We start from the raw sequence: 13,571 nt of genomic DNA, 5'->3' as shown, positions 1-13,571 counted from the left end.
ACTTTGTTATGATGAATGGAAAAATGATCTTAAGCTAACTATAAAAATACAATTTAAAGTATCTTGCTTTGTTATCCTGTATCCTGGACACCTTACACAATGTGCCAACTTTGCTGTGGTGCCAACAAGAACTAAATTTGTATGTTACACAATGAACCAAAAAAATAAAAATAAACAGTTATTGTTAATGAAGATGCCACTATAACGATCTTAGCCCTTGAAAAACGATCCCATCAACCAATTGAGAAGCAGGAGAAACAGCATGAGTAACCTCGTTTTCTAGAACAGATATAGAAATAACATTAAAGGTTAACTTCTGTTCAATTACATTGTATTACAATTGACCAATTAATGTATAAATAAACAAAACCCAAGTATTTCTCAGTTCTATATTCAAATGACCCCTTCCCACATCCTTGGATGCTAATAGTATACCTCTGAACCCTTTGAACAACGGGATGTTAATTACTAACTGCCACTTTGCAATGCAGTGATCTTTGAAGCAGCTATCAGTCCCACAGTCAATAAACCTATTGTAAGGGCTTCGAAAGGCTGGAAATCTGAGAAATACATTTCCAATGTTAGTATTTGAAAATGAAATTCAAATAACAATGCTACTCCCCCACACTCACATTCATTCCACCTCAGTGTGCTCTTTGGCTGGTCTATTGTGGTCGCAGTATCGTTTGAGCACACACTGAATGTTCGATTTTCTACACGATTGACTTTCAAAACCTGCAGCTTAAGTACTAAATGTTTCCCTGAGTCTGAATGGATTTGTAAAGCATGATGGTGCAAAAAAGCGCCTTGTTGCAATAATCTCATGCTGAGAATAAGGACCCTTGGAGCTATGGAATTAAACCAAATCACAAAACAGATCTACTACTTTTGCTCCACGTGGGGCCAGCTATGGGAATACAAGACATGTTCAGCCCCAGGAAAACCTGCAATTACTTCATCAAGTCCATAGCACAATTATTGCTTTGTTATATTTTAATGCTATGTTTGGACAAGTTTTTCAACAAGCGCAAAGTTGTTAGCATATTATGTAATACTGTCTTTAAAAAAAAGTATTTTGAAGCAAAAAAGCTACAAACCTAAATCAGGAGGTATATTAAGTACCTAGATAGGCTAACTGTCCATATACAAAAAGCGTATTAAAAAGTTGTTGTTTTTTTTGTTGTTTTTTAAGCCATTTTAATGAAGTAAATCAAGCTTGGTATTCAACTTTGCTTCATTGCTGTTGAAGTTTTATTTTAAATATACAGTAACTCATGATTTAAAGCTTTGAGCACTTTTTTTAAAACTACCAAACAACAAAAACAACCCTGTCACAGGGTGGCTTTGTGACTGACTTCAGACCAGAAAGGAATACACAGAGACAGACAGTACTGGGGTTGAAAATGAAAACGCAAATGGCAGCGCACAGTATTTTAATAAACAAATAAATAAAAAAAGGTTGAACAAAACAGAAGACAGGACACAGCACTTTACGCCAAAATAAATAGACAAACAAAACGGACTAACATTAACAAACGGTGGACGGACAGACACACAAACACGGTGAGTTTAAACACTTCTTCTTCTTCTTATTATTATTATTCTTTTTATTCTTTTTACCTCCTCTCCACATCCGTTCTCCACTCACCGAACACACCACCCCGAGTGAGTAAAACGTGCATCTATTAATACTGTTGTGCCGGGATTAAATTACCAATTAATTATTCACTTGAATCCCAGCACGTGAATTAATTATGTGCAACCTCGTGCTCACATATTAAATACTTTAAATGCACGTGAAGTGATGTGCCATCCTCGTGCCTAAATACAATTCTATATCTTAAATAACTCGTGCTGCACACACCCATTTATATCCCTGTGACAGAGATCGAATGAGTCTTAGTGTTAGATCTCCCTCTCGACCTGTGAGAGCACGGTATACGAGGAACAGAGTACCCTTAATGAAATGGCACGACAATTTATTCCGTAGGGTAGATGGAAGTCGGTCAGTTCGGAAGGGGGCGGAGCCATGGCACCCGAGCTCAGTGACCCAGACGGTAAGCAGCGTGGCATCCGAGGACTGGAGGAGCGGATGCGCTCGTTAACCTCGGGGTCATGGGCGAGGGTATAAATAGGGGGCATGGCTTGAGTGATCTGTTCCTTTGCATATGGTTAAGTTAAATAACCGAGAAGGAGCCCGTACTGTGAGGAAACCGTGAGTGTTCTGTGTCTGTGTATTAACACTGTGTGTCTTGTGTGTTATTTGTCACAGAGGATTACTGAGCACGATCCGGAGCTGCAGCCGCAGGCCAGCGAAAAACCCGGACTTCACCACTCACCTTTCACTACCAACTGTCTTTGTGTTTGCACCTTTTAGCACTTGAATCACGCACTGTCTTTTGTGTTCGTGTTTAGTGTGGGTGTCGGAACGGGACTTTGGGGTTGCGGGTCAAACCCGCGGGATTATAAATTAGAAGTGATACACGCCGCTGTATCACTTCCAGCACTATTATCATTTACAGGTTTTGCCTTGAGGCTCTGGACATTTACAAAAATAAATAAACACCCTTGCACCTGTACCAACGTCTGTCTGTGTGATTCTTCTGCACTGCACTCACCTGCACGTCATTACCACTTTGCCACAATCCCGTGCAGCCATCTCTATACACCAACATTAACACACGCAACATACAACACACAAATGCACACAGGGACGGGGCACATTGCCACAAACCCTTATAAAAGATTTGCAGTGTTAGTATTAAAAATAACTGCACACAGTTAGCATTATAGTTTTTATAATCTGGTATTTATTCAAAGTTGAGGAAAACAGCATCCTAAATGAAATTGAATCCTAGGGTACAGGCAGGGCCAGCCTTAGGCTGTGCGGGCCATGAGGTGATGAAGTGTGGGGTCCAGAACATCAAATGAATGCTACAGTATCTTAGTTAGTATATCATGTAATCATATGTACCTACATATACTAACGTTAAGATAAAGTAAATACTATTAATTATATTAAAATGTTAATGAATACTTGTTTCAGTTAGTTTGTTAGACTTTATCGTTTTATATAATACATAAATTCACAAATTCCAGTCTACTTCAAACATATCACCTATTTGTTTCTAAAATGGCCAGGCCTCAAAAGGCCTATTGAAAAATTCTGTAATGTTCGACTATAATGGGTTCTGACAGGTCGGTGGGGAGAATAATCAGGCAGAAATAAATAAATAATAATAATAACAAATGTCACTTTCTACAAAAACAAGTGAACCCCTGGGCATTATCAAATCCTTTTTTTCATTTTACGTTCTAAATTATGTAAGAACATAAATTACAAAGATATTTTCCTAGCTTTAGCGGCAGCCGAAGTCCTTTATCAAATCTGAGTATTCAAAATTCTTGGCTACTTCGCTCTCATTTGACAGTATGGCCAAATCTGACAATCTTTTTTGAGTCCTCGTTGAGTGCAAATTTGTCTTGATCAATTTCAGCCTTGAAAAGTTGCGCTCACCAAAAGCATCCGTCACTGGATTGATCTGTCAGCTCATCTGTTTTCATGCATGTACTGCAGCGTTTTTACTTGTGAGATGCCGACATGATGAGCTGCAGCTACAGTGTCAGGGGTGCAAATCATTTAGAAAACTGTTGCTAAACTGTTTTGAAAGTTTAGCACCAGAGAGCCTATTGGTGCTAAATTATCAAACCCCCTCCCCCTCAATTAGTTTTTAGTGTTTTGTGTTACAGTAAATATTTTTAACAAAATGTACCCCATATCTAATCCAGGGGCGGATCCAGACTTTCATGAAGGGGGAGGTCAAGACTGTCCGAAGAGGGGGATACCTGATACGAAACATACAAGTTTATATTTTGACATTTTTAACAAAGTGGGGCGGGGGGGTTCCGGACCCCCAGGAACCCCCCTGGATCTGCCCATGTAATCACACCCGTGCCGATCGCGTGAGAGAGAATGAGCAGAGAGAATGAGCAGGCAGACGGTGAAAGCAGGACGCTATGATGGGAAATCCCTGTGGGAGGCTTGCCACGCCAAGTTCAGAATGGCAATGCTCACTAATGGCTGGGGGCCTAACGAGAAGGCTGGACAGCTGGCAGCAGCATTGGAGGGGGAAGCGCTGCAGGTTATGTTGGACCTGGGCCAGGACGAGATGGTCCAGTATGAGGCGCTAGCCACAGTCCTAGAGCGCCGCTTCTGGAGAGTGAAGCCTGCAGTTGGCCTGCGCCTATGCCTGGCTAACCGAACCCGAGGCCCAGGAGAGAAACTGGGTATACTGGCGGCTGACATCAGGTACCTGGTCCAGCTCGCTGCCCCAACCTCCCTAAAGCTCGTCGTGGCTCACACACAACGAGTTGAGGCCATGCTCGAGGAGGGGGAGCGTGACCAGGCCTCTGAGGGGGTACAGAGTTGGCAGAAGAGGTGGCCCAACCACACACCACCCAGAACTTGCACAACCCAACACAGTGAAGAGGAAGCCCTGGACGGCACCATCACCCCCACCTGGCCTACAGAGCTGATCATCCTCATAAGGGCAGCGATCACCCAGCCTGCCCGGGTGCCTGAGCCACACTTGCGGCTGCCACCTACAGCGCCACTGTCCTGCAGCGGAGGCTGCACCGCCACACCTGACACAACAACCGCAGGGAAATGCCAAGGGGCCAGCGTAGCTCCGCCGGTCCTTCTACTGGGGGAAGTGCAGGTGGGACGTAAATGACTACTGACGGCGCTGCAACACCTGTGCTGCTCGAAAAGGACCCCTGTGCCGGTAGCACACCCACCTCCAGCAGTACCAGGTCAGCGGATCCATGGAGAAGGTCGTCGTGGATGTCTTGGGCCCATCCTACGCTCAGAGAAGAAGAACTGCGACCAGGACTCGAGGGCGCCACTTCAACGCTGGAGAGCTGGTATGGGTCTTTAGCCCTAAGAAAAAGCAAGGTGGTTGCACCAAGCTAGACAGCCAGTGCCAGGTCCTGGAGTGGCTTGGAGAAGTGGTTTACCGGGTGCAGCTGCCACCTGGAGGGCGCAAGATGGTCCTGCGCCGAGACAGGCTGGCTCCCTATTGGGGAAGAGATCCGGTGCAGGCTGAGTCTGCGACCCCTGATCATTCCCTTCTGCCCCTTCCTGACAGGGGACCAACACATGTGGAGAAGCCACACCCACCCCCCACACCCCCAACAACACCATCGGCCTGTGTGGGTCGGTCATGTGAGTAATCCAGACCCAATGAGAAACTATTATCATCTACGGTTGTTAAGGAATAGAAAACACATTTAAAAAACACTACTGGCACCAGAATTTAATGTTTCTGGCGCTATATGAGGTAGGCCTACCCTAAATTTGCACCCCTGAGCATTTTGCGCGCACATAACGAACACATTAAATCTTGCAGCACATTAAATCTCACGGCAGTATTGCTGATTTTCTGTTTGTTTGGTGGCATAGTGGCATAGGTGTTTCCTAGACTACAATGGTGGTCAGCTGTTATAATGAGTAGTGTTGAAAGGGTTAACCAAATTGATAAGGGCATCTTTCATTTTTAAATCTTGTGGTATTGTTCAGTGTATATATATATATATATATATATATATATATATATATATATATATATATATATATATATATATATTGTCTTTTTGAAAAAAAAAAGATATTAAATATGAAGGTTTTTTATTTTTTATAAATTACTACTTAAGAACTACTTTACCTTGGATTTAAATAATGACATAATAATGGCTGCTTTTAAATCCTAAGAGATAATGGAACCTACAGTAGTAGCATTATGTAATGAAATTAATTTGGCTAATAATACAATGTTATCAGCTGCATATCAGCAATTGACAGAATGCAAGTCTTTTTTTTTTTTTAAACCCACTACTATAAACATTCTAATGAATGAATACATATTGTAGCTACATTCTTTCTATGTGGGTCAACTTAAGGTTATATTGGTAAAAATGTAAACCTTTTTACTCACACAGAGTAAACTTTCTTTTTAGTTATCTTTTGTTCACTAAGTCCCATAAATACAACCTGACATAAGTGACTCCACAATTACAAAACAGACTCCACAATCATAAAACAACCTGTCAGGACAGGCATTTTAAGTTTATTCAAATATATAAATGACAAAATAATGATGTATTCCAATATATAGTCTCTGTAAGTCGCCTTGGATAAAGGCGTCTGCTAAATAAACAAATAATAATAATAATATAAATAAAAAACACTAGATACTACTAAATGCAATTTATTGCAATAAATATATTCCTCTAAGATATGCCTTCCTTATATATTGTATTCATTAAATAAGGGGTCTTTGATTAGCTTTATCCTCAACAGATAGTACCTGTTCAAAGTGGCATAGACTACACAACAGTTATCATTGTAGCTTTACATCCAGTTATAAAATGGTGTTAGTTATTTTACATTGTCTGGCCTACTTCAACAAGTGAACTTTTTTTTTTTAAATGGAAAGCATTTTCTAAATAAGTAAATGAATAAACAGAACTAAATCTCAAATTAAATGAACTCTTTGAAGGAATTTTGCTATCTTTTTTACTTGTGGTATCGAGTTTTCTTGGACAAGCTACAGATTCAGACAGTTAATGCTTGTAGGTTTTGTCACAATAAGTTTCTCTCTTTTGAAGTATGCTTGTGATGGATTGCTTATAGGCAGCCTGCTGGGCTTCTCGTTACATGAACCCAAACCTTAAAACAATGAATTCACCAAAGTAGAGGAAACGCACTAACCTTAAACAACTAAAACAACTGACACAGCAACATAAGATATTTAAATGACATTGGGCTCCATTTCAACTGTGCTGTAATGATAAGGTGTCACTTATATTAGCAAGTCAAGGTTAAAAACGTGAAGTAATTATACCAGTTCCATATTTTACTTTTACTCTTAAATTATATTTATTTTCATTATGAGTATATCTATTAAAGTTGGATATATACAAACAATTGAAACAATGTTTCTAGTGGCAGAACATAAATTAAACAGTCATCATATTATCTTTCATTTCCAAACATCTCTCAAGTACACTTCCACCTGTTTTCTGTATTAAAAACATATTGAGAACAAGTTTATGTTATTTGGTTTTCTCCACAGCTTATTCATCTTTTCATTTAGACAGCCTTCAATGAGGTGCAGTGTACAGTTTAGGGTTTAAAAGACAGACATTTTTAATTTTCAAATATGAAATAGCTATTTGTTTCCAAAGTATCCCAAATAACAATTTCAAATCTTTACCAAGGATTCAGTACCAGTCAGTGACAGACTGGGACTAAAAATCGGCCCTGACGGGGCTCCTGAGTGGCGCATCCAGTAAAGGCGCTCCGCGTGGAGTGCAGGATGCGCTTTACAGTCTGGACGTCACAAGTTCGAGTCCAGGCTATTCCTTTGCCGACCGAGGACGGGAGCTTCCGGGGGCAGCACTCAATTGGCCGAGCGCCACCCAGGGGGAGGGAGGGTTAGGTCAGCTAGGGTGTCCTCGGCTCACCGCGCACCAGCGACCCCTTAGTCTGGTCGGACGCCTGCGGGCTTGCCTGTAAGCTGCCTGAGAGCTGCGTTGTCCTCCGACGCTGTAGCTCTTGGGTGGCTGCATGGTGAGTCCGCAGTGTGAAAAAAAGCGGTCGGCTGACGGCACACGCTTCGGAGGACAGCGTGTGTTCATCTTCGCACCTCCCGAGTCAGCGCAGGGGTGGTAGCGGTGAGCTGAGCCTAAAAATAATTGGCCATTCCAAATTGGGAGAAAATAATTAAAATAATTGGCAACGACTAAATTAAAAAAAATATATACACTGCTTAATATTGCATATGAAACACTTCAATCAGCTAAATTAATATTTAACCCTCAGTAATACAGTAGTACAGTACAGTTTGCAGGCACATGCTACGTAAAAACAGAATTTGATTTATATTTTCCTAGGACAATTGGCAGCTTTAACTTAAATAATACACATAATAAGAAACTTCTGTACTTACTGTTCATAAGCCACTTATCTGACACAATTTTTAAGAACAGAGGGTTTAAGAAGGGAGGGTTAGGTTGGCCAGGGTGTTCACAGCTCACTGTGCACCAGCTCCTCCTGTAGTCTGGCTGAGCACCTGCGGCCTTGCCTGTAAGCTGCTCAGAGCTGCGTTGTCCTCTGACGCTGTAGCTGCATGGTGAGTCCGCAGTGTGAAAAAAAGCAGTCAGCTGACAGCACATGCTTTGGAGGACAGAGTGTGTTCGCCTTCGCCACTCCCGAGTCAGCTCAGGGGTGGCAGCGGTGAGCTGAGCTAAACAAAAAATAATTGGACACTATTAAATTGGGGAGAAAAAAAAAACAACAAAAAAAATCTAATTGGCAACTAGGAGGACCTATGAAAAAGAATACCCATGGATCAGCTTAATGCTGGCTCTCCTTGAGATCGGAACTCGCATTAGATGCTAAAACACCTAATTCTGCAAATTGTTGCTCAATAACAGGAATAGCTGCCACAGGATCAAGAATATCTGCCACAGGATGAGGAATATAATTTACTAACATTTCATTCGCACCACGATCATGATTTCCAAGTTGAAGTTGATGACGATGATTGAGAAGGGCCGGGATGACTAAACAAATCAGTTATTTTAACACATTTTTATGCTTCAGCTTCTAGAATCTTCTGCTTTTTCCCCAAAATGTTCTCCGCTCCGACTTTTCATTTATTTGATTTATCCATCTTTCTAACGGGAGTGCAGACCTACTCATTTTGATGTCTTTGCTTTTTTTTGATGACCCAACATTCTGCACTGATTGGCTCAGGATTAGGGAGAAGCTACTCATGAGTGTGTGTGTATCGCTGTCTTTTTTAAATAAAGTTGCTGAGAGGGAAGTCCCCTCAATTTGTATTTAATTACATGTTTTTAGTTGTGTTCTTAATATAGTAAGTCATTTTAAGTCTTTTCTATTTGATTAAGCTTTCTACACAAAAGCAAAAAAAAAGAAAATTACATGTCCTTTTTTTTTTTTTTCCTCATGATCACTGGTCCACTAAAGCACCGGTCCCTCTGGCATTTGCCAGAGCTGCCAGATGGCCAGTCCAGGCCTGGTGCCAGTATATGTGCAGACAGACCGCTCACAAAGAAGCTTTCCAAATATTTGTTTTATGGTCTTTTTTTCTTACTTTTTGGTGTTTGTGATTTTAGTGTTTATTAAGGATAAAGGATGTTACACTGGCTGCAGTCTGGTATGGTACAATGAATCTGGATATCCTCTGCAATTTAGTTCTGGGCCTTTCTGAAGTAGAGACTGACAATTGAAACCACCCTTTCTCATCATGAGGCAGGTATTCCAGTAATGACAGTGAATTCAGCAATAATTAAACATTATAGCAACAAGGCCTGATCTGCTCTATACTTTCTGAGGCTTTTCAAACTGAAGGAAATGTATGAGAAATTAAAATTTCATTGCAACAATAGGGAAAGCAATTAAGATTGGTTTTGAAGGTTAATCAATTAGCAACATCTTACCATAGGGTGGCCAGTACAGAATCTGTGAAATCCCCTCGCTGATGTACAGCACTGTTTTATTTGGATTTCTGAATGCAGGTGTTGAAGTTGAGCGATATCTCTTATCAAACTCCAGAGTACAGTGAGATAAACATCAGCGCCTTCAGCACAATTCATGCTGCTGGCCACACCATCAGCCCCCATCCCAGCCCAGGATATATATGGGCTCATAAAGTCATTGCACAACGGTCTTGACAGAAATGCATCAAACTGCTGTGGAAATTCTCAAGGATGGGTTTGCACACAATAAGAGGTAGTAAATAGACAAGGACCACCTGCAGCACTAATGTATTGTTTTTTTTTTTATAATTCAGAAATGGAAAGCCGTCAATCCTTCATAAACTAGTGAAAGTAGCACCTCACTGAATAATTGAAAGGCAAGGGCTTTTTTTTACAAAAATGCAAATTACAATGGAATCCATTAAACTTAAACCACAACATGCAAGGGTTGGATAAAAAACTGCCACAGAACTGGCAATAGGGTGTTGTTGTAGTGCATCTCCCACTATTCTGTCTGGAAATTTGCAGGAAAGTACTGTTCCGTATGTTCTTCAGAAGGGTCCATATGAAAATGTCAGTAATTTGTAATACTGGATAGAAGCACCTGCCAACCAAGAAAAATGTTGTCAGCCAACAACCCTAGTCTGTCAGTTAACAAAAAACCTATTAAGCAGGACAGTTGCATAATCCTTTTATCATGTGCACAGTATGTGGACATGCAGTGAAATGTGATTTCTAGGTTCAGACCTGATGCTCAATATGAGTGAGCATAACATAAGAGTAACAATCTCACTCTTCTCTGTACCAGTGGAGCTAAGGGAGGACATAAAATATGATATGCAGACTGCCATAAACCAGGGAGAATAGTGGGTTTGACTCCATTCTTTGATCCCTAATATAAATATATAAAATGATAACTTCAACTAAACAGTGACTGGGAATAGTGAGACAAAAGCTACTAAAATAAGGGTTGGTTTTTTTTTGCAGTAGAGCACCATTTTAAGAAGAGAAAGGAACATAAAATCCTGTTTTCTTTAAATCCATAGTAATAATTTTACTGAAAAAAAAGTACTATAATTGTATATGTTGTGCGTAGGGTGTTGCTTACATCATTGTGTAAGAGGTGCCATCCTGTGCAGGTTGGGTGTGAGAACTGTGAAGCGAAGCAAGATCTTTCTCTGGAATTATTATAAACATTAAAAGAAGTTTGAATTCTGCTGTAGTTAGTTGACATCTGTACAAATGAAAATATACACTGGAATTTCAATAAATACCTAACTGGGATGAATGATTTATAATTTAATAAAATTGTATGAAAGCGTTACGTGTGTAGCACAGCCGTTACAAATGGTTACTCAGCCTGGTAACAGAATTAGCCTTCCACCCCAGCAAGGAGACAAGCTGCCTTCAGAAATAATTGTTCTTGTTCTTTACCTTCCCACTGAACAATTGGCAGATACTCCTTTGTACGTGCTAGCCCTAACTGTCTAATCATATCATATTTTTTTTTTTTGTCTGTGGGTTTCAAGTCATCACAGATAAAACAAGTTTTCACAATGTTCATCAGATCTTCAACACAATCTGTTCCTCACCGCATGCATAGTTTTGTATGGTACATGCAACCAAGAAATTCAGATCCAATCTAATCACGGCTTTTATGTATACAACTTCTTAGAGTAACAATATTACTATCTCAAGAAACATTTTCAAATGATTTGCAGAAGTAAAGCAATACAAAAACGAATACTTCTTATTCATTTTTTTTTCTTTATACTATTTGAGTCAATTATACAATTGGAAATGTGGAGAAACATTGTACAAAAGCAGAAGTGTATATATATATATATATATATATATAAAGGAAAGGAGAGTATGAAAAATGATATGTTGCTTAGGGACAGTAGTGTGACCAACTACACAGATACTTGTGGAGCATTGTACACATTACCATATTTAAGTTTAATCTTTTAACAAAATAGTCAACTTCATTAATCATCAGATTACAAGTAAAGTACAAGTAACCCATCTGGATGATAACAGCAGACTCTCACTAATCCAGACCCATGTAGTCTGAATTGATCTATAAACCAAACCACGCTATCGCAATGAAATGCATGTTGATAGCATAGATTCATTTTAAATGTTACTGCAAATGACAACCCAAATCTTTCCTTTGCTATGGCACATGTATAGTACTGCAAAGGTCATTATTTGAAAGTTACTTTACAGAAAAAAACTCTAAGAGTGTATTAATGTTTTTGATTAAATATAAATTGAGAGGTTATCAAAACCATTAAACAAATACTAGACAAGGCATTTTAAGGGTGGTACTGATTATGATCAGCACTCCTGTCTCATAACCAATCTGAACAGTCCTGAAGAGTCTGGTTCCAAAAGGTTTGGATTAGTGGAATACCCATTGTATTGTGACCTGCATCTGGAGATACATATCACATTGGGATCTTAGTGCATCTTAAAAAGGAGGAGGTCCTTAATTGAAGGGTGGTGGGTGGGCGTTGAGGTAACACAACACCACTTTTATGGCAGGACTCTGATGCAGTGCTACTTAGATTTGTGTTAGTATAATGCTTTTATCATTACTTACTGTCTAACACCATATTCAATGTGTTGTGCATGATAGTTAGAAACTGAAATGTAGGTTCATAAAAACAGACAAACCCCCAAAACAGAATGTGTTCAGTCTGATTAGGTGTCTTGTACTTCCAAGGAAATCTGTAATACAAGTAACCCATCTGGATAACAACAGCATGAGACACAAAAATAATGAGACACAAAATGAGACACAAAAATGGGAGGAGTGGCAAACACTGATGCAGCAGCAAAGGTCATCCAAAATTATCTAGACAGCATTCATAACTGGGCAGACACATGGCAAATTACATTTAATAGAGAAAAGTGTAAGGTACTGCACACATGCAATAAAAATGTGCATTATAAATACCATATGGGAGATACTGAAATTGAAGAAGGAATCTATGAAAAAGACCTAGGAGTTTATGTTGACTCAGAAATGTCTTCATCTAGACAATGTGGGGAAGCTATAAAAAAGGCCAACAAGATGCTTGGATATATAATGGAAAGTGTTGAATATAAATCAAGGGGAGTAATGTTAAAACTTTACAATTCATTAGAAAGACCTCATCTAGAATACTGTGTTCAGTTCCGGTCACCTCGCTACAAAAAGGATATTGCTGCCTAGAAAGAGTGCAAAGAAGAGCGACCAGAATTATTCCGGGTTTAAAAGGCATGTTATATGCAGACAGGCTAAAAATAATTGAACCTATTCAGTCTTGAAACAAAGAAGACTACGCGGCAATCTGATTCAAGCATTCAAAATTCTAAAAGGTATTGACAATGTCGACGCAGGGGACTTTTTCAACCAGAAAAAAGAAACAAGCACCAGGAGTCACAAATGGAGATTAGTTAAAGGGGCATTCAGAACAGAAAACAGGAGGCACTTTTTTACACAGAGAATCGTGGGAATCTGGAACCAACTCCCCAGTAATGTTGTTGAAGCTGACACCCTGGGATCCTTCAAGATCCTTCATGAGATTCTGGGATCAATAAGCTACTAACAACCAAACAAGCAAGATGGTCTAAATGACATCCTCTTGTCTGTAAACTTTCTTATGTTCTTACATACATAGTAGCAAAGAATATTGCACTTTACAGGAAAAATGCCAAGCATGTGTAGAAACACCCATATACATATAGTACATTCTGCCTTTCACCTCACCTATTGTCTACATATAAGGAAGGGCTCATTTGCACTACTTGATCCTATTCAAGTAATGCAGCCCCTTAAATGCATTCCCTATGGTTGATGGCTTCTGGCACTGCAAAGTAACAGCTCTCAATGGCAACTTTTACAGCTAGAACAAACAATGGATCAGTCTGCACAGTTATATCATCTGAGCACATGAGATTTTTGTTCAAATTTATTTATAAGGTAAAATTGTTATTTTTTTTCTTTTTACAAGCAAATG

This window comes from Acipenser ruthenus, chromosome 2 (genome assembly GCF_902713425.1).
Source record: "Acipenser ruthenus chromosome 2, fAciRut3.2 maternal haplotype, whole genome shotgun sequence".
Lineage (NCBI taxonomy): Eukaryota > Metazoa > Chordata > Actinopteri > Acipenseriformes > Acipenseridae > Acipenser > Acipenser ruthenus.
Note: the sequence above shows the minus strand (reverse complement) of the source record.